This window comes from Rhinopithecus bieti, unplaced genomic scaffold, assembly GCF_001698545.2.
Source record: "Rhinopithecus bieti isolate Rb0 unplaced genomic scaffold, ASM169854v2 scaffold_5333, whole genome shotgun sequence".
NCBI classification, from domain to species: domain Eukaryota; kingdom Metazoa; phylum Chordata; class Mammalia; order Primates; family Cercopithecidae; genus Rhinopithecus; species Rhinopithecus bieti.
In genome coordinates this window covers 802,973-825,389 of record NW_016804678.1, presented here as the reverse complement: position 1 = coordinate 825,389, position 22,417 = coordinate 802,973, and the positions used below count along the sequence as shown (strand labels likewise).

At 46.9% G+C, this 22,417-nt stretch overlaps 1 protein-coding gene across 6 annotated transcripts in view; it reads right to left on the bottom strand.

Annotated features, from left to right (window-relative positions):
* The window catches only part of CHCHD6 (coiled-coil-helix-coiled-coil-helix domain containing 6), a 242,208-nt gene that overhangs the window by 180,533 nt on the left and 39,258 nt on the right, over positions 1 to 22,417 (bottom strand). The gene's annotated exons all lie outside the window — the stretch shown is intronic.

Sequence of the window (22,417 nt, the reverse complement as noted above, 5' to 3'; positions counted from 1 at the left end):
GGGTGGGGCAGAGGTGGGAACATTTGTATCAGCTGAGTCAGCTTCATGGCTCCCTGTGGAACCAGGGCTGAGCCTTGTCACCGATTAGAGATTGATCAGCCAGCAGTCAAGTGGGCATTCTCCAGTCCTTGCAAGAAGGATCAGCTCTTTCCGTACCAGCCTTGGTCGCCTTGTGCTTTGGTCTCCTTTTCTCCCCCGCCTGGATCCTGCCTCGCACAGGTCATCATGTTGCTGAGACTCGGGGTACCGTTCTGCTGACCCAGCTCCCTTTAGTCATGTTTGCTTGGCTCTGGTACCAAATAGTTGGGATTACCAGAGTGTCCTTCCTTGCGTGTCAGTACGGATGCTGTGACTGCCACCCACGTCCCCGTCAAGTGCCTATGCCCAAGCTCGCTGTGCTGAGTGACTTACAAGGTGCCTTTCCTGGAACCCTCCTCTCGCCTGGACCCAAGAGAGGCGACAGCTCTGGCTGGGGCTCGTGGTTTCCAGAGGGTCTGGACTGGTTTGGGTGCTTTAAAATATATATGTTTTTTTAATTCAGTGGTGCTTATGGGGCAGATGAAAATAAAACTTAAATGTGAGACTTGGGTGGATGGGAAAGTTAAATATTGGTCTCTTCAAGTTTTTTTTTTTTTCTTTTGCTATTATTACCACTTGTCACTGTCTCCATGTTAAAATGCCAAAAATGATCGAGTTGTTGTTGCTTATTTCGCTATTTTCCACCCCAGTCACTCCTTACTGTGACTCCTGCCCTGGAGGGCACGTAGCAGTGTCTGTCCCGCCAGTCCCAAGGCCCTGTGGGAGCAGACTGGCCTGCATCTCTCCAAGACTTAGTCTGACGCCAGGCACATCTCTAGATGTTCTATGTTCAATCAGTAGTCCAGGGGAGAAGCTTCTGCCACTTCAGAGCTTTGCCAAACTAACCTAATTTGTCTAAATCACCCCAAAACCACTATCTCTGACTCATGCTTCCATGCGACGACCTAATCCGTTTTCCTGGACAGGTCTCTTTCCTGGAACGCAGCCCAGGCACCTGTGCTCCTGGAATCCTTGAAGTCTCTCCTTTGAGTCGTGGTCTCTGAGAGGGTTGAGGACGCAGCACCCGAGGTCCCAACCTTTGCAGGGGCTGCCCTGGGTGGAGTTGGACTTAGATTTTCCGGCAGCTTCATGTAAACCTGGCAGCCAGCCTCTTCTAGAACCCTAGCCAGGGACTGGAGCAGGAAAGGGCCCGTCGAAGTGAAGATGGCCTTGAACCGCACCTCCTTTTAGCTTAGATCGAAAAATGAATTTCCTAATGGGTTAAATCCTTTAAAACAAGGAGCTGGGGGGAAGGGCGTCGTGCACTCCTAGAGAAAGGTACTCAGTTGCCCGGCTGGGAACGTGCTTGGCGCTGACCCCATGGGCATCTGACTGGTCTTCCACCTCAGGTGAAAAAATTTGAAAGAGGATTAGCATGAAGGGGAATCAAAGAGAAGATTGTGATTTGGTTGAAGGTGCCTGGTTTAGTGCTGTTAATTGTCTTATTATATATGTATACACATTTATATTATATATATATATCTTATTTTATATATATATATATTTCTTGGAGTAAACATTTTAAATAAATGACATCATTGTTTAAAAAACAAAAAAATTATAAATGTATATTATTGGGACACAGTGTATAAAAATATAATTTGTGACAATAACATAAATAGGGGAGCAGAGCTATATAGGAGCAGAGTTAGTTGTTTTTAGCTTTATTCACTGTGGTAAAACATACATAAAATATGCCATTTTAAGCCTTTGTAAAGCATACAATTTCAGCATTATGCACATCCAAAATGCTGAGTAATTACCACCACTATCCATTTCCAAAACTTTTGCATCATCCCGCACAAAAGCTCTTTACTGGTTAAACAATAATTCCTCATCTTCCTCTCCCATAGACTCTGGTAACTTCTATTCTACTTTCTGTCTCCATGAATTGACACAGATTTTAAGTTAAACTGATATCAATTCCACTGGATTCTTAGAATGTTGGATGTTAACTGTAATCCCCATTGTAACCACAAAGAAAGTATCTGAAGAATATACGCTAAAAAAAAAATGAGGATGAGTGCGGTAGTTCACGCTTGTAAACCCAGCACTTTGGGAGGCCAAGGCAAGAGGATCACTTGAGGCCAGGAGTTCAAGACCAGCCTGGACAACATAACAAGACCCCATCTTTAAAAAAACACAAACAAATAAACAAACAAAAACAATAGTTGGGCATGGTGGCAAACACCTGTAGGCCTAGGCACTTAGGAGGCTGAGGCATGCTTGTGTGAGCCCAGAAGTTTGAGATTACAGTGAACTATGATCATGCCACTGTACTGCAGCCTGGACAACAGAGGACAACCTTGTTGAAAGAGGAGGGGGAGGGAGAAGAGGGGAACAAAAGGGGAGAAGAGGGAAAGGGAGAGGAGCAGAAGGAAAGGAAGAAGAGAGAAAAAGGAAAAGAAAAGGGAAAAGAAAAAGGAGAAAGAGGAAAGGGGAAAGGAAGAAGGAGAAACGAAAGGAAAGGAAAGGATGAAAGCAGGAGGGAATCAAATCAGTGAACTACATTAGAAAAATCAACTACATACAAAAGAAGGCAGAAATAGAAGGACTGAGGGACAACAAAAGCTATACAAATAGCAAAAATGGCACAAGTCCTTCCTTCTCAATAATTACTTTAAATGTAAATGTATTAAACACTCTAATCAAAAGGCAGAGATTGGCAGAATGGATATATAAACTGTCTACAAGAGAATTACGTTAGATCCGAAGGCATATAGGTTGGAACTGAAAGTATGCAAAATAACTAAAAGAGCTGGGTGGCTATAATAATATGCAGAAAAAAGTAGACTTTACGTAGAAAATAGTCAAAAGAAACAAAAAAGGATGTATGTTAACAAAAGGGTCAATTCATCAAGAAGATATATCAAGTATAAATATACATGCACTGAAAAACAGAGCTCCAAAGTATAGGAAGCAAACATTCATAAAATAAAAGGGACAAATAGTTCTAAAATAATAGTTCAAGATTTCAATACCCTATTCTCAATAATAAACAAAACAATTTGACAGATTAATAAGAAAACAGAGGACTTGAACAATACTATAAACCAATGAGACTTAACAGACATATGTAGAACACTCCACCATATATGGCACAAAACAAGCTTCAACAAATTTAGATGACAGAAATCATAAGAAGTATCTTCTCCAATCCCAATGAAATGAAGGTAGAAATCAATGAGAAGGAAAACTGAAAAATTCACAAATATTGTGGAAATTACATACTCAACAACCAATTTATCAAAGAAGAAAACAGGGAAATTAGGATATAACTTGAAATGGATGAAAACAAAAACACAACATACCAAAACTTACAGGATAGAGAGAAAGCAGTGGTCAAGGGGAAATTTATAGCATACATCTTTACATTACAAGAAAGATCTCAAACTAATAACCTAAGTTTATACCTTAAAGAACCAGAAAAAGAGTAAACTAAACCCAAAGCTGGCAAAAGGAGGGAAATAATAAAGATTATTAGAGTGGAGACAAATGAAGCAGAGAATAGAAAAACAAAAGATAATCAATGAAGTCAAAAGTTGTTTCTTTTAAAAGATCAACAAAACTGACAAGCCTTTAGCAAGACTGACAAAGAAAAAAGATAGCAAATACAAATACCTAAAACAAGAAATAAAAATAGGGACATTACTAATGACTCTACAGAAATAAAAAGGACATAAAGAGCATTATATACAAATATATGCCAACAAATTGGATAACCTGGATGAAAAGGACTAATTCTTAGAAACACACAAATAACCTAAACTGACTCAAGAATAAATAGAACAAGAGTAATCAAAGTCAGTAATCAAAAACCTCCCAACAAGGAAAAGTCCAGAACCAGATGGCTTCAGTGGTGAACTCTACCAAACATTTAAAGAACAATTAACAAGACTGGGTGCGGTGGCTCACACTTGTAATCCCAGCACTTTAGGAGGCCAAAGCAGGAGGATGACTTGAGGCCAACAATTTTAGACCAGACTGGTCAACATAGCAAGACCCTGTCCCTACTAAAAAATAAAATTAGCCAGGCATGGTAGTGCATGCCTACAGTCACATATACTTGGGAAACTGAGGAAGGAGGACTGCTTAAGCCCAGCCATTGGAGGCTGGAGTGAGCTACGATGTGCAGAATGTGACCTTAATTGGAAATACATAATTATATTCTTTACAGATGTAATTAGTTGAAATGAAGTGGGCCCTAAATGTCATATAATTGGTGTCCTTTGAAGAAGAGGAAAATTTGGATACAGAGACAGACACAGAGGGAAGAATGCCATGTGAAGATGGAGACAGACAAAGATGTGGAACAGCTGGACCTCTCATCTCCAAGATGTGGAGAAACTGGTAAGAATGTAAAATGGTGCAGCTGCTGTAGAAAACAGTAAGGCAGTTTCTAAAAATATTTAAAACAAAATTAATCCATGATCCAACAATTTTACTTATGGGTGTATGTGTGTGTATATATTGGCAGGGCACAGTGGCTCATGCCTATAATCCCAATGCTTTGGGAGGCCAAGGCAGGAGGATCACTTGAGGCCAGGAGGTCGAGACCAGCCTGGGCAACAGAGCAAGATCCTCTCTCTACAAACTTTTTTTTTTTATTAGGTGGGCATGGTGGTGCACATCTGTAGTCCCAGCTACTCAGGAGGCTGAGGCAGGAGGATTACGTGAGCCCAGGAGTTTGAGGTTACAGTGAGCTATGATGGTGCCACTGCACTCCAGCCTGGGTGACAGGGCAAGACCTGTCTCCAAATGAAGAAAAAAAAAAAAAAAAAAAGAATTGAAAGCAGGGTCTTGAAGAGATATTTGCCCTCTCTTGTTCACAGCATTACTCACAACAGCCAAAAGGTAGAAACAACTCAAGTGTCCATCAACAGATGAATAAATGTGGCCTGTCCATACAATGGTCTATTGTTTAGCTTTAAAAAGGAAAGAAATTCTGACACATGCTATAATGCAGATAAACCTTGAAGGCATTATATTAAGTGAAATAAGCCAGTTACAAAAGGACAAATACTGTTATGATTCCACTCATATAAGGTCCCTAGAGTAGTGAAATTCACAGAGACGGAGTAGAATGCAGTAGTTGACAGGACTGAAGATATGGGAAATGGGGAATTTTTGTTTGATGGGTACAGTTTGATGTTGGAATGATGAAAAAGTTCTGGAAAAGGAGAGTGGTGATGGTTGCACAATATTGTGAGTATAATTAAAGCCAATGAATTGTATACTTAAAAATGATTTAAATGGCAAATTTTACTTTATATATATTTTACCACAATAGATAAACATTACTAAATGCTTCTCCTTTGTCTCCAATAGAGCTGCCTGGGGAACCACAGGCTGCTGGAGAGCCTGGCCTCCTGAAGGGAGGGTGTCCACTTGTTTCTCACCCCAGCTGGACCGTGGAGAGCTTTTTCCATTCTGATGTACATGCTGTATGCTGTAAGGCAGGGGGGAAGTGGAATGTGTAGCTCACCAGTGTTTTTCAGGATTGCTTCCCTTTATAAATCCAGGTCTCCCTACTCTGTCATACCCACACCATAGGCTGATGGTCCTGGATAACCTTGAGCAAATTACCAACACTCTGTGGCCACAGTTTCCTCAGTTGTAGTATCAAGCAGCCTCACAGGGCATGAGGACTAAATGGGAAATCTTTCATTTACCTGTTCATTCAACAGGTATTTATTGAAGATTCTGTGCACCATGCTCTGTTCCAGGCATTGGGGATACAGCAGAGCAGAACAAAGCTCTTACCCTTTAGCACTTGCGTACTAGTTGTATGGAATGTAAGGAGGGAGAGATAGTAAACAAGTAGATAATAGGTCAGTGGTAAGTATGAGTGGTTAACCTTAGTCTGCTTATCTACTTGTGTCTTGTTAATTAAAGCAGGAATCACTTCATGTATGTTTGTTTTCACCTGTATCCTCGTGCACTTGTAAATTAACTGGTGATATTACAGCTTTCTACCTCTTCCTCCTTTCTTTTTTAGCATAGGGAAGAAAGCCTGAACAACCACACACGTATTTGTTTTTCTTGATAAAATCGCAGGTTGTATAGGTTGAGCCCCCCAGATCTAAAAATCTGCCGTCTAGAATGCTCCCGAATTCAAAACTTTTCAAGTGCTGACATGACACTCAAAGGAAATGCCCTTTGGAGCATTTTGGATTTTGGGTTTTCTGATATGGGATGTTCAACGTAAGAATAGTGCAAATATTCAGAAATCACAGAAAATTCAAAGTCTGAAACACTTTGGTCCCAAGCATTTCAGGTAAGGGAAACTGACCCTGTTCTTAGGGACTTTGTCATCCTGTCTGGAGGAAGTCTAGGGGAAAATCCTTAACAACACTAAAGCAGTGACGAGGTGGTGGTGGGGCAAGGGGGCTGAAAAGGAAGACGGAAAATATTGCTCTGGAAAGACAACTTTAAAAGTAAAGGGCTTTGTGGTGTACAGATCACTGGGAAAGTAGAGAAAGTGAACACAGACTTCTTCAGCAAGCTCAAACTAGTGCCAGGAGGCATTTTGCAAAGACTGAAGAATAGGAAATGCCACTTTTGCTTATTGCATAGATATCTTGAGGTAGGTACCATGAGGTGGTACAGGTTAGAAATCTAAGCCAGTTTCAAGAAAACTGGTGTGAAGCAAACTTAATACCTTCTGGACAAGTAGGCCCCAGAAACGAGTACAGCATTGTAAGAAAACACAGCAGGGATTGGTGAGCACCTGAGCACCGCAGAGCTCTGGGAGTATGAGCCCAGGGGTACCCAGCTGCCAAGAGGGGTATCTATGTGAATTTTTGGGTGTCAGCAACTAATTCAGACTTTAAAAAAGAAGAGGGAGGAGGAGGAAGAAGAATAAGAAGAAACTGGTATGGTATAAATAAAACAAATCTGAAGGCTGAATGTGATCCAGTGCCCTACCAGATTATAAACTGGTTTGGATGAACCCACTCTCAGGTCTTTTGGTGGAAGGCAGGTTTTTGGTACATTTTCGAGCTGGAATTTAGTAGCAGACGAACTCTTGGGCAAGCCCTCTGTGGCCCAATGATAACCTTCAGTTTGCATCTGTGAAAGAGACCACTACCAGCTGCTCCACGTCTGTGGGGAGCTTTGAAATCTTGATTAAAAGGCCCCAGCTAAACAGAGAAGATGTTTCTGGTGTATTGACAATCTTTCTGTGGCCATCAGCGCCCATCAGTAGGTCCCGCCCCCAGCGTCCCTTCCAGCCTGTAGCTGTGTCTGCTATTTTTAGCTCTTCTGCAACTCCATTAACCATATCCACTTCCTCATGCCACTTGTCTGTATGTTTAATTATGTAAATGGCATTACAAATCACAGTGGTGTTGAACTACATCTCATTTTTCACAGCAAATCAAAGCATGTTACACTGTGTCTTTTTGGCCATTCGTTCAGTCTAAAGGTAGACACAGTGGAGGATGATTGCTTTCTTCTTGTGAGGAAGATGAGTTGGGAAAATGGACGTTTTGGTAAAAGTGATTTCATGGGATGCATGTGGGATTGCACTAAGCGGTTGACTTTTGTTCTTTTAACTTAAGATAATGTCTATTAAGCCAGTTCTTTGCTGTCTCATTTTTAGCATTTGGCTTTAATTCTCAAGCCACTCTCAAGTTTGTAGGTGAGCAAGGAGATGTGTGCAGTCTTTCAACTATAGGAGGAGGACGAATGGAGCCAGTAAGACTTTCCTTTGCCAGGTCACTTGTAGGAGGGATGTGTCTGAGACCGCCCTGTGTCCTCCTCTCTCATTACCTCAGTGCCGGAATGCGTTCTTTTAGAAAGCCACCCCTTCTGTCTACCCTGCGTCACTTATGTTGTAATTGAAGCTCATTTCCTTTTAACTGATGTTCAGTAAAGAATAAATGGTCAATACCCTTCCTGGAATAAGTCTTCACTTTTTGTGCTCTGCTTTGGATCACATCTGTGGGCCCTGTGTGCTTTCTCACTCTCCGCTACCTCTTGCTCTCAGCTCACCAGCATGGTGAGGTCTGCCTGTTCTCGCCAGTCCAGTCCTGTGGCCTCCTGCAGCCCTGCCACCTTCTACCAGCAGCTCTCATTTCTCATTGCCTGTTCATTTGTGGTGTTCTTATAATCCAGTGGTTAGCCCTACTACTATTCTGAAATGATTCACTCAGATCCTTTCCTGCCTTCCAAAGCCAGAGTGTTCTCCAGGCCTCACTCTACCTGTATTGTTATTGAGTCATGTAAGAGTTACTTGGATATATTGTAATTTCATCCATAAATACTTGAGTATGCATCTCACCCCCTTGAGAACAAGAACATTTTCCTGTCTCACCACAATAAGATGATTGTACTTTCTACCTAACATATAGGCTACATTCAGTTTACCTTGTTGTCCCAATCAAGTCTTTTGTAGTGGTCTTTTGGAATTCCAAGATTCAGTCAAGTACATGCATTTCTTATAGTTGCTGTGTCTCTCTTGCGTGCTTTAATCGAGTAGAACAGTTTTCCCAGGCCTTATTTAGTTTTTTATGACATTGACATTGAAGATCCCAGCTAGACTGTCTCTACAAAACCACTTGGATTTCTCTGATCTTTTCCTCATGATGAGGTTCAGGTTAAATGTTTTGGTCAAATAGGTGCTACCAGGTGCCTTTGTGCTCTTCTCACTGTATTGCATCAGGAGATACATGATGGCAGCTACTCTCACTCTTGGCACCATTAAATCTGATTTAATGTGGTTTATACCACATTTTGCTATGGTAAAGGTCTGTTCTTGCATTACTGTGATGAAATACTTGAGGCTGCGTAATTTATAAAGAAGAGGTTTAATGGGCTCAGGGTTCTGAAGACTATACAGGAAGCATGGCACTAGCATCTGCTCACTTTTGGAGAGGCCTCAGGAAGCTTTTACCCATGGTGGGAAGGCAAAGCGGGAGCAGGCATCTCACATGGTGAGAACAGGAGCAAGGGCTGCGGAGGTGCCACACACTTAAACAACTAGATCTTGTGAAAACTTGCTCACTATGGTGAGGACAGCACCAAGCCACGAAGGATCTGCCCCATGACCCAAACACCTCCCATCAGGCCCCACATCCCACTGGGGATTACATTTCCACATGAGATTTGGGTGGGGACAAATGCCCAAACTATATCAGGTACCTGTTCCTTTTTGAAATTAGTAAGTAATCTTTGGGTTGATGCTTTTCTAGTGTGTGGGATATCCTGTTTCCAGCCTTTCATCCAATAATTTTCTGCCCATTGATGATTCTTGATTTTTTTTTTTCAGTTCTTCTATTGTTCTATTCTATTCTTCCTTTTACAAAAACCATTGATTCTCAATAGTGGGTGTATTTTACAGAATCACCCAAGAGGCTTCTGCAATCTCTACTTCCTCTCTCTACCTTTCCCAGCACCAGATTCTAAGCTATGGGTCCAAGGTAGAGGTGGGCAGAGGGGCTGGTAAAGAATCATGACCACAGTGGGAAACTCTGTCCTGTGTTCCAGCTGCAATGTCCATCAGGCTCTCTAGCACCAGTACCCACAGACAACCAGCTGCTGCAACAGGGATTCTCTCCGAGCCCTGCACAGACCCACTGTATAGCCCTGGACAGTTTACTAACCTCCCAGAGCCTCAAAGTCATCTGCAAAAAGGGGCAACACTACCCCTACCTAAAGGGGCACTGTGAGAATCAAATGAGAAAACCTACACAGAGCACCTGATCCAGGACAGCAGCATAAGGAATGGCTGTGTCTACACACACACACACACACACACACGCACAGGCGTGCATACACACACATAGATAACAGCGCCACCAACACCTGGATATTTCACAATAAGAAGGTACAAGCCATGACTTCATTCCCATCTCATAAATTTAATGACCACAAATTTTGATACATTGAGTTTAAGAATGAAAGGGGAGCCACTGGTATCTTTTTTTAGACTAATGGAATGTTCCATTTTTTTAAGTCACACAAATATATCTGCATCTAATGAGACAGTTGTGCCTACCTGTCAGGCCTAAATAATCGGGCTGCCAAAAAGAGAACTACAGTGACTGAAATACAGATATATTGCAGACTCTCTGGGGAGTCTGGTAAAATGACAGGATTTCAAGAAACAGTGTGGAAGATACTTCCTCATACCTGCTGTGCTGCAGAGCCTCAGAGACGACCCTCCAGCCAGGGATGTTACCCAGGGCCCCAAGACACATGCCCAGGGACTTGCAGACATGGGCATTCGCTCAGGTTCTTGGGACGGGCCACCTAGCCTCACCCTGGGCCTCGGGCTGCCCTATACAGTGACAGGGCTGAGCTAGATGGACAGAGAAACCTCAAAAACTCATACCCAGCTGTTGATCATTCCTGGTACCTCTCCTCCCGACTGAAGACAAAGATGCTGCCTGCCATCCAGGACAGGTCCTGAGGAAAGCTGTCAACTTTGATTTCTTTGAACCCTTCTCCCTCCTCACATTCTTGTCTGGCACTGCTTATGCCCAATCCATTGTCCTCTGCCCTCGCTAGAGCCAGAACACAACTGGCCTCCTCTTTTCCAGGCCATTGTTCTTCAGGTACTCGAGGAGCTTGGATTCTGTCCACACTCCCCATTTCCCCAGGATTTTAGAATATGACAACTCATTGCCTCCAGCGGGAAGATGCCAGACCCAGGAGACTGGCAGCAGCTGCACTCCCTCCTTGTGGCCACTGCCCTTCCTGCCCATCAGCTTCTTAGCCTGAAGACATTCTGAGGGACAGCCTTCAAAGGCCGAAGCGCCAAAGGTGCCTACCATTTCACCTCCAGGGCTCCTAAACAGGTCCTGCTAGAAAAGGTGGCAAGTGGATTCGATGGGGGCTAAAAGCAAAATTCATCTGGAGGGACATGAACCCTAAGGAGAGAGACATCAGGGTTCCTAGCAGCAGTTACACTGACAAAAATCAATCTCCCCTGAAAACCAATTAGGAGGAGCACGCTGGATTTTCACTTCGGAAGCTGAGCTGTTAGACACAGCCTGCTTTGGAGAGGAAAAGAAAGAATGTTCCTGGACAGGCTCGCCTCCTTACCCCAGCTTGCTCCTCTGCCAACACCTGGTACCTTAGAAAGAGCTCAGCCACAAGAGGTGCCACTGGGTGTTCTGGCACAGATGTCCACAGGGAGATTTGCATGATCCCAAAGGGCTGGGTACATGGCTTGTGGGCTGAAGGGCAGCATGTGCTGACACAGCCAGCTGCTGGCACCATCTCCTGGAGGGAATGATTGCTTTCTAGGACCTATGGTAGGTGAAGCACTGAGTTAGGCACTTTGAAGATATTTACACTCGATCCTTGCAACAACCCTGTGAAGTCAATATTGCTGTCCCTGTATTACAGATGTGGAAAGTGATGCCCAGAGACACTTAACCAAGGTCATACAACTTGTTTCAGTAACACAGATGAGATTCTTTTAACCTTTTCTATTACCTGCTACTTCCTCGCAAGGCAGTTCAGACTGTGATCCAAAGAACTATAGCTCTAACTGCTATGACTATTTTATGGACTAATGTGGACAAACCAGAGATTATAGATCGGGGTCACAAGGATGTCAATGCTGTTGGGACTCTAAGGAAGCATGTGAATATTCTAACAGGATCCCCCACCTCCACATGTAATTTATACATCACCTTCCCAATAAACACTCAAGCCTGGCAATCCCTTTCCTCTCCACCCCTCTCAGGGAAAGCAGGTACTACTGAGCTTCTCCAGGCCACGTGGTGGTACCACTTCAAACAAGGCTCAGCATATGCCCACCACAGCCCTTGGTGCCCACTACCACCCAGACTCTTCCTGGAGAATTGCAGCCCACAGAGCAGGAAGAACCAAGACCATGGGCCCTCTCTTCACCCACTGCTGCAGAAAGGCAGCCCACGAAGCCCTGGACAATGCGCCTGTACACCAGAGAGAGAGACGGGGGCAAGGACAGATGAAGAGAAGGCAAGAAGAGAGGCAGGACACTGATCTTTATCTGGGAAGAGAATGCTAGCCAAGGTCCCAATAAGGTTGAGACAAACTCTCTGTTGATGCCAGTTCTACAGAGGCCCCATCCAATGTTTACAGAGAACTCCACCCCAAGGCCGGTCTACAAGCTGGAGCTATGGCAGGCATGCAGGCGGGCTGCAGCATGCTCCTGGAATGTCTTTGGAATGATCTGCACCCAGCTATGAGTGCCTCAGTGCCCCTCCTCCTCAACCTCCAGGTGGGCAAAAGGACTGCACAGCTCCTGCTGACAGACCTTGGCTTCTTCACAGAAATAAGCAAGCATGGCCATATACAGATGCCAACTTGAGGTTCCTTCATGCAACAGCTGCTTGCCATGTGAAGTCCAAGTCACTACTATGTTAGCTGTTTGCTCCACGTCCCTTCCCTGGGCCCTGAAAAAATCCCCTTGGCTGCCAAAATCGTGTGACAGTCCATCCGCCCACAAGAAAGTCAGAATCTGCTTGTTTTGCACAAAGCAGCCAAGGAAAAGGTGCTTGAAGGGTGCCACCAGCTACCAAGAGAAGGCCTAGTGTGAGGAATCCTCCTATCCCCCACCCCTCTGCCAGCTGGGGAAGCGGTCCACAGACACAGTTCTTAATTTGGCCTTAACCTTGGGTACCTGGCAATGACAATGTGACTTACGAGGTCTAGGAACAAAGTAGCTGGGGTTGAGGAGTCAATGCCCCAGCCCAGCCCATCATAAAACCCCAACATTTCTCCTTCCTCATCTAATCCCAACTGCTCCTTCTCCACATTTTCTGGATCCAAGACAAGCCATCAGTAACTTTCTGGATGAGGAGGAGAACAGGGCAAGAGAAAAGGGAGCCCTTCCTCAGCAAACCGCACTAAAGGGACAGGGAGAATGGGATGCTAAATCCCCACAGGGCAGTACAAAGCTGGTCATCTGCACCTGCCCCCCGAGGGTAGCCACAACAAAGGGAGGTCAGATAACACCAAAAAGCCAGGTCTCCCAACAAAAAGAGGACAGGAGATGAAAGATCAGGCCTTGGGTAGAGGGCCTTTCAGCCTCCTCAGCTAGATTTAATCAGTCTCAAAGTTACCAGGTTACAGGCCCTCAGAGGATGACATCGGGGGAAGGGGCCTTCTCCCCACCCTGCCCAAGACCTTCTCCCAGCACGCCTGTCCTTCCAGTCAACGAGTGGCCCAGGCCTGCCACCTAGTGGGCTCTGCTCACACACAACGGGAAGAGACCAGATCCCAGAAGAGAGGCTGCTGTGACCAGAGTCCTGCCAACAGTTCCAGGACTTCATTCACAAGGCACAGTGGGGTTCTCTCAGGCTGTGACAATAACCAGAACTACTGGAGAAAACCATTTTCTGGGGACCAGTGACAAATGAAAAATAGGAAGGAGTCAGCTGCATTCTCAGAGGCTAGCCTTCTTCCCCACCTTTTCTAAGCCCAAACAGCTCCTGCACCCAGAGCCTGTCCCCAGTGAAGCACAGGAAATGCATGGGACAGGAATGCCAATTCCAAAATGCTAGTCCTAGAGTGCCCCTACTCACACACACAGGTTCTAAGCTCTGGCCTCATCCTAAGACTCTGGCCTAAAAGCTGTGATTTTTACATGCCCATTAGATAAGTGAATTTTACTATGCATGAGGCCATGTCCTGGAGGTGGACAGGGTACAGGGCCCTTGGAGGGGCGTAACTGGTAAACCTCAGAGGGCAGTACAGGCACATTCCATGTGCTGTGCACCTGGTGCTGCTCTAAGCTTGTCCCCTATCTCAAGAAGTCTTACGACTATCCAGGGAGGAGACAGGATCACCAGCAGGGACCACAGAGGATTCAGTGCCCTCCTCAGGAAGCACAACTGGGAAGCAGGATTCCACCCCAGGCAACCCGGCTCCTGAATTCACACCATACCACAGCCTCCAATCCTAGCTGCTAGACATAACAGAAGAAGAATAAAAAAAAAAACTCACACTCTAAAACCCTAAAAACCCGGGTCGGCTCTGGCCAGAGGGTCCCAGCAAAGGAGCAGAATCTGGCTACCCTAGGGGAACAGACAAAAATCAAGTTAGGGCAATGGAGGCACCATTTTTTTTTTTTTTTTTTTTTTTGAGACAGGGTCACTCAGGCTAGAGTGCAGTGACATGATCTCGGCTCACTGCAACCTCGACCTCCAAGGCTCAAGCAATTCTCGTGCCTCAGCTTCCCCAGTAGCAGGGACCACAGGTGTGCACCATCAAGCCTGGCTAATTTTTGTATTTTTTGTAGAGACAGGGTTTTGCCATGTTGCCCAGGCTGGTCTCGAACTTGTGGCCTCAAGCAATCAGCCTACCTCTGCCTCCCAAAGTGCTGGAATTACAGGCATGAGCTACCACACACGGTGGCAAATTCTTAGTGAGGAAAAGAAGTGCAACCAGAGGCCCAGAGAAGAAAAGAAAAAATAAAACAAACAAACAAAAAACAGTCCCCCAGATGCCCTGCAAGGCCTGGACACAAAAGAAAAACACACATTCCTTTTCAGCCCTACCAGTAGGGACTCCAGGGAAAGCCAGAGGGCAAGAAAGATGAGAAGCCTTAGACCACCGTTCCTCTCTCTCCTACCCTTCCAGAGCCTCAAGAGGTCAAGACGGCTGTGCTGGGGTCAGCAGAGGGCACCAACTGCCCTTCCTCAGCTGTGCCTTCTTGTGCAGACAGCAAAGGCAAGGCCCATAGCCATAATGTCAGTCCCTGGAGGAACTTCATCGATTCCTCATTAGCATGGGAGAACTGCCTGCCCACCTGTTAGAAAAACTTTCCATTTATGGTGACAGATGGGGCAGTGTTAATGGGCTAGCTTTAACTGGGAAACAAGGAAGTTCAGGCTCATTGCAAAAGGAATTAGCATTAAAGCTAGGTGGGTCTGCTCATTTACAGGGAGGTTTGGGAGAAAGCTCTGGGAACTTGCCTCTCATGCCAGGGGTGTCCAGGCCCTCAAGACTCAGGCCCAGAAGCAGCCATGCCTAGCCAGGGCCAGCCCCTAGCAGAGTCTCTAGCACCAAAGGCCACATGGCTTAACCTCCATCTCAGTCCTCATCCTGAAGCAACTCCCAGGAGGGAGTCGCCAACTCTGGAGCACTTCTCTCCAATTCTGTCTGATCTGGTGGAAAACACTGTCCCTCTCTGAGGTCTGGCCAGGGCCATACTTTGGACAGCCAGCCAGGGGAAGAGCTGTGTGCTTTGCCACGGGTGGCATCTTGACAGATCATCTTCCAAACAGAAACACACACATCTGGTGTCTCGGTGGAAGCCCTGAGGTCAGCTGCCTGGAAGGCCAGGTGAGCACAAGGAGAAAATAGTCAAAGACAACTCTGTGGGATATTCCTTGCTTGTTCCTCAGAAACAACCCCCATGAATGTCTGGGCAGAATTAACAGCATTGTGCCTTCTCGAGAACCCCTTCACTGCTAAATATGGAGAATTGAGCAGCTATCCCAATTGTTCAATGTTTTGTAAATGATTCAAGCCCAGGTATGGAGAGAAGACAGGTTCTGTACTGGACGTCCTCAGTTTGAGGTCCCTGAAGGCACCAGGAGAGGTGTGGCCAACCAGCATCTAGAGAACAGAAGCCCTGAACAGACATCGGGCCAAGGTGGATGTGAGAGTTTTCAAGAGGTAACGAAGAGGCAACAAACAACAGTGGTGGATTTCCAGTTGTCCCCCCATAGCCATTCTTTCCTCCTCCTTTGGTATGGAGCTTTGGCTGGGCATCCAGCTACACTGTCTAGACATTTCCTAAACAACCTGTCACTAGCAGTGGTCATGTGACTCTCTTCTAGCCAACAAGATATGTCCAGAAATGATGGAGCCCAGTTCTGGTCTTGCCCATAAAAGAGCCAAATGGGTATGCACTCACATGGCCCTTGTCCCCTTCACACTGTTCAGGAACTGGAGAGAAATGGAGCAACCACTTTGCATCCAAGGCTGCTGAGGCTGGCAGAGCTCCCACTAGCCTTGGACTACCTTTAGACAATTCTATGAAAGAGAAACAAGTCTTTCTTATGTATGCCACTGTATCTGGGGGCCTCTCTGCTACAGCAGCTCAATCTAGACCATAACTGATTGAAGGACCCAGAGGTAGGGAAGCCAGAGAGGAGTCTAGGCATCTCCTTGTCAAAAAAGGGCATCTGGCTCAGGCCAAAAACCCGAGTCATTCTCTACACTTCCTTCTTCCTCACCCCACAGCCCCCATCCTCACCAAATGCGTCAATTCTGTCTCCACATAATTCTTCCCCCAGACGCTGTCACTGTCCTTTGTCTGGGTCACCATGATCTTTCTGAAGGGCTCTTGGAGTCCTGTTGATTTCCCTGCCTCTGCTCTTGCCCACTCTGCCATCTTCCCCAGAACTTCTATGAAAACCTTTCACACACTCCCTGCTGCTTCTCAAACCCAGTTTCCATAAGTGCCCATGAGTCCCCACCCACTGTTCACACCCTTCTTGCTGGCGGCTGCTTTCACTCACTGAGCTCTCCATCACCCAGTCCGGCGTGCACTTCCCACGAACTGCAGAGCTCCTCCTCCTCACTCTGTCTCCTTCCCACTTACACTCTAGGTCGCAGCTCAAATGTCCACTCCTCAGAGAAGCATTAGCTGACCTCAATCTAAATTAGGGCACCACTATCACTCTCTCTCTACAGCAGTACGCTTATCTCGGCTGGTAATAGTTACTTGTTTGGTATCTGTTTCTCCAACTGGAGCAGGGGCTCTAGCAGGGTCAGGATCGGGTCACTTCTGGATGGCCAGTCCAGACCAGGCTGCAGCCCTGCTCAGGGAACATGTGTTGAACGGACAGACGGAGCATGCAGAAAGGGGGCAGGAGAGCTAAGGCACAGAGGCTCACACAAGGGACATTTAAAGGAAGAGTAGCTGCTTGGTGATAAATACCCCTTGAAGGAAATGTGAAGAAGGAAAGTTATCAGATTTGTTGGAAAGAAGAGCACGGTAATTTCTTTTCTTTCCTTTTTTTTTTTTTTTTTTTGAGATGGAGTCTTGCGCTGTCGTCCAGACTAGAGTGCAGTGGCACAATCTCGGCTCACTGCAACCTCCACCTCCCAGGTTCAAGCAAGTCTCCTGCCTCAGCCTCCCAAGTAGCTGAGATTACAGGTGCACACCACCATGCCCGGCTAATTTTTGTATTTTTAGTAGAGATGGGGTTTCACCGTGTTGCCCAGGCTGGTCTCAAATTCCTGACCTCAGGTGATCCATCCACCTCGGCTTCCCAAAGTGCTGGGATTACAGGTGTGAGCCACCGCACCCAACCAATCATGGTAATTTCTGAGATCACGCCAAATTGTAATAAGTTTGAGAATAAAGATTATGACTTTACCACTATGATTCCAAGACACTCTATGGCAAGGAAAGGGAAGAGCCAGGAGACAACCAGAGTGGCTGCTTGGGAAAGGGATATTGGTTTTAGACAAGGAGATCTGAGCAGACAGTGGGGAAGTAACAGAGCACGCTCTAAGAGGAGGGGAAGAGCTAGATCCAGGATCCAGGTCACTGGCAGAGGGGCCCCTTTTAGGAGGAGAGGAAGCAAGGAGGAGAGGGCGGTGAGGCCAGGATGGAGAGAACTCACAAGTAGATGTGGGGAGGGCAAGGAGGGTGCTGCTGGAGCACAGCAAGAGGAAGGCAGCAGCAGAGAGGGTAATGCCCAGGAGGTCAGAGAGCACGAACTGCATGAGAACCCATTCATTCAGCCTCTAGCGGCTCCCAGGAGCCCAGGCCCGGATGCAGAGAAACCAGCCGGTGGGATTTACCCAAGGCTGGAATCCAGCAACGTGGACATGCAGGAAGTCCATGGAAATGAAGGGAAGGAGGGTGCTGGCTATATCTAGTTGTCAGTACTGACCCTGAGGGCAGGGAGACGTGTCAGGCCACGAGACCTGATGGGCCTTGAGAATTGAGTCATGATGAAATCTAAGATGGTGGTAAAGCAGATTTCTGATACACAAAGTGCCATCAGAAAGAAAATGCCAATTGGAATAAGGTTAAAGACCAGCCTTACTAGTAGGAAGACTGAGAAGCGTGATCCAGAAGCCAGTAGCCATGAATGTTTGTCACCTTTAGCCTCACTAAGAAAATGTTTAGGTATAATTTCTGTTGTGAGCCTACTGCAGTCTAGACATTCTCCTAGGCACTTAATTTTATCTCACTGAAACCCCACACTAATCTTACGAATTGCATTATCATCTCACTTTACAGCTGGGAAAACTGAACGTGTATGGAGATATCCCAGAGAAGCAGCAGAAATGAGCTGCAAATACAAGTCTCTCTTATGATAACTGCAAAGTCACACACGACTACAAAGACCACACCAAGACCCAGATCATCCGAGTAAAGATCTTTTCCTGGGCTTTGGACTTCAGCTAGAGAAACTGAGGCATCACCAGCAGCTCCTGAGAGAGAGAAAGGAGACGAGATGACGGGAAAAACAAAAACAGCTCCAAAAGCTTAGGCCGTCTCAGAAGAGAAGCAACCAGTGATCCCAAAAGCCCTGTACACAGCCATGAAAGCTGAGACCAGGGCAAAAAACCCGGGGCCAGACAACTTAGGCTGAGGAGAGGCTCCCCCAGTACTCCCGGGCCACCTTGCGGCCCCACAGCACCCAGGCCAACCACGCAGCTGCCTGTGCAGCCACAGATTAAATAAAATGTCCTGAAGCGGCAAAGCCCATTCCTCCAGAGTGAAGATTAAGGAAGCACTGCGAACAATCAAGAAGGGGAAAGGAAAAAAAAGAAAACCTGCCACATGCCAGGCTGCCTGGAGTTAACAGCCCTACTCATTTCTCATCAAAAACCTCTTCGGAAGAGGTTACGCACACGATAGGCTATCGAAAGCACCCGCCTCCCGGCTGCTTGAAATTCCACGCATGTGACATGGCGGTGTATTTCTATTAATGTCCAGTGTGTGTCAGCACGAAGATAAGGTGCCGACATCGTGTACGACCAGTCAGCTAGAGAATGGGCCCCGTGTTCAACATTGTCTGACACCTGGGAGCCCCAAGAACAGAGGCTCTTGGGCGGATCCTGCGCTGGATGCACTCGCACACCAAGCGCCGGTGCTGCCAGGGGAGGTGTAGAGAAGGAGCAGGCCCGAGGCAGGGCAGGGCTGCCAGGCCTCTTGGGAACCACTACACACAAGGAGAAAAAAAGCACCAGAGGCTGTGTGTGTTAGGGAAGGCACCCAATCAACTAGGGAAGAGGAAAGAAAGCAGGAAGTCAGCATCAAGAAAAGCAAAGTCACGACTTTCCCAGTAAGGCTGCCCAGGCCGTGCCCGCTGTGTGAGGCTGATGTGCAGGTGCTCCCTTCCCTGTGGGCACGGGCACAGGGGCAAAGGCTCCCAGTAGAAGCCCCTCCACAGAGACTGTCACCCCCAGTGTGTCTAGTCCCAGCGGCCTCAGAGCTTTGTTACTTGATGTGTGTCATGCAAAAGGCTTTGCCACACACCTCTAACTCTCCTCGGCAATACCCCTTAGCCACCCTGCCCAGCCACCCAAGTCATAGCCAAGAAGAGAGTACCAGAATCCTCCAGAGAAGCCTTGCCAAGATTTGATATGGAAGGAGGAGACACCACCAAGTGTAGGGGGTGGAAAGCGCCTTGATTCTGCTAAGAACACACCCAAGTGGGCAGGGAGCCAAGCACCCAGGGCTCCCTACCCACTCACCCTCACAAGCTCAAGGTCAGCGAAACAAGCCAGTCCTGGCATCAGCAAGAATGCAAGCCCAGAGACAGCAGCCCTGAATGGCTGTATCTCCTCTCTAGGCACAAATTAACCTTGGGAGTTAGGAAAGAACAACTAGCGGGATCTGGAAGGTCTGTTTTAGAATTAAGGCTACTTGGCGGGGAGGGGTGTACTCAGGGGCCTCTGAAGCCTGAAGTCAGCCCAGGTGGAGGGTTAGAACATTAGCAACCCAGTAACAGCCGGTGATCCTGTACTCAAAAGCACTCTGTTTGCTGTCCCTTCTTTGCCACGGTGGAAAATCACTACCCACTTCTATCGTTTAGACTCTATTAGTCACCTGTGCAGCTCCTCTTCTAGTGCATTCTGGGGGAGTTTGGCATAACAGAAAGAAAAGAATGTATTGACCACCTTCCATCTGCCAGACCATGTGCTGAAGGCTTTGCTCACATATTACGAAAGCATGCTAACAACTCTAGGACAGGTGTGCCATTTGACATGTGAGGAAACTGAGACTTGGTTAAATAATGAGTCCAGGGTCACAGAGACAGCACCTGGGGGATCTGAGCCCAGGTGTAACAGAGTCCAGCTACTGGGCTCCTTCTAAGCCACGAGGTTATAGAAAGTGCTCTCACCACCTGAGCAGCATTCAGTCCCTCTTCCCTCTTCTTTAATAACATAATCCTGATTTTGTTTGGGGCAGTCACATGTCCAGGTAACACTATCCCAGCCCTCCTTTTGCAGCTAGAGGTGGCCCTGCAACACAGTTCTGCCAATGAGAATTCCCAGCGAAGAGTGTCCCTCCCACACCCACATAAAATAACAAAACTTCACTAGAACAAGGCTCTCAGCCCTTCCTTCTTCTTGACTGGAAAACTGATGTGATGGTTGAAGGCACAGCAGCCCTCTGCCACCATGAGGAGAGCTGCACTGAGGACAGCCAGTCAAAAAGACAGGAGGTCCCAGCCTGGCCAACATGGTGAAACCCTGCCTCTACTAAAAATATAAAAATTAGCCAGGTGTGGGGGCACACGCCTGTAGTCCCAGCTACTGGGGATGCTGAGGCAGGAGAATCGCTTGAACCCAGGAGGCGGAGGTTGCAGTGAGCTGAGATTGCACCACTGCACTCCAGCCTGGGTCTCAGAGTGAGACTCCGTCTTGAGGGGGAAAAAAAAGGACAGCAGGTGACTGGATCCCTCTGAGGCATGAAGCTACCATAACCATCTGAGATGGCTGCCCCTGGTGTCTTGTTCATGGGAAGAATACACTTCCGCTTTAAGCCACTGCCAATTGGGCTTCCATCACTCACAGCCAAAGCTCCTCCTAGCTGGTGCATGTATTGGTCTACCCAAGAGCACTCAGCTCACAGCCAACACACAGGAGATAGGGCCCTGGCTCACCCACCGAGTAGACAAAAGGTAAGGGAAATAATCTGGGACTTTTCCCCTGCAAACACTTGTTGACGTTTCTCAGCCAAATAATCCTTTTCGATTCTATACCTTGCCAGTAGCCAGTGATGGCATCTCCCCAAGAGGGCAAACACAATCTGCTTCATTGACAAATTGAAAACATTTTCCACAAAAGGAAAAGTAGAATGGTAGCTCCCCAAAAACCATGTGAATAAATTGCATAAATAGACTTAAAATAACCAAGACCCTCCCCTCTCCCCAGTCCTGCTGGTGTCCTAGAGGCATGCATAGAAGTGGGAAGGCACCAGCCCAATTTCACTCTGGCAGGAGAGAAAAGGAAAATATACTGCTGTCAGGTTGTCCTAGGGCTGTAAGGGCTGCCCCACTTGATCCACACACAGAAGAGTGGCAGGGCTGGTGGGCACTGACCCGAAGGAAGAGGAGCGGGTATAGAGCAAGCAGAAGGGGTGATGATGCTTCCTCTGACTGTCTGTGCCCTCACTGCCAGTGCACACCATCTGACGTAAGCCAGGAGGGATGGCACCGATCCAATCAGGTTTCACACATGACCACGTAAGACCTCTGTTCAAAACAAGAAACTCCAAAACTCTCAGACTGGCCTGGGCTTCTCTCAGGAACAAAGTAGGAAGTCAGGAAGGGTGTCACTTGCTGCTTCGATGCCACTCCCAGATGGCTCAGATCACCCCTCCAGTTGGTGCAATTTTCAAGGAAGCCTGCTGCTCTCTTCCCTTGGGCTCCAGTGGGCACTCAGAGGCCAAGGAGCCTAGCTGAGGTCAGCAGCCTGGACCCTCAAGAGGCTGAAGAGAAAGCACTTCTGCGCAGTTCTCTCCAGCCCCCAGCCCCAGCTGTCAGCCTCTTTAGCTCATCCCTGATGCTAACAGATATTTTCAGAGACATGCGATCTGCTAATTAGAAGCAGTGACACCAGGAATGGAACCGCAATCAGCCATTTGCCTAACAAAGTTAGCAGCTAATGAGGATGTCCAGCTTCTATCACCACACAGCAGAGGTCACCTGAGCCAGGCACCATAGCCAGAGAAAAGAAAACTGAAGGCATCTGCATACCTGTGATTTGGTGATGGGGGAGGCTCCACAAAATCCAAATAAGCCCAGGTTACAAAACCCACGTGTCCTTCCAGCTTCTTAAACAAAGAGTACACATGCACATCTCCTACTACTCAAAAAATGTTGGGCTCCCCCTTCCTACAGCAGGGCCATTCTAG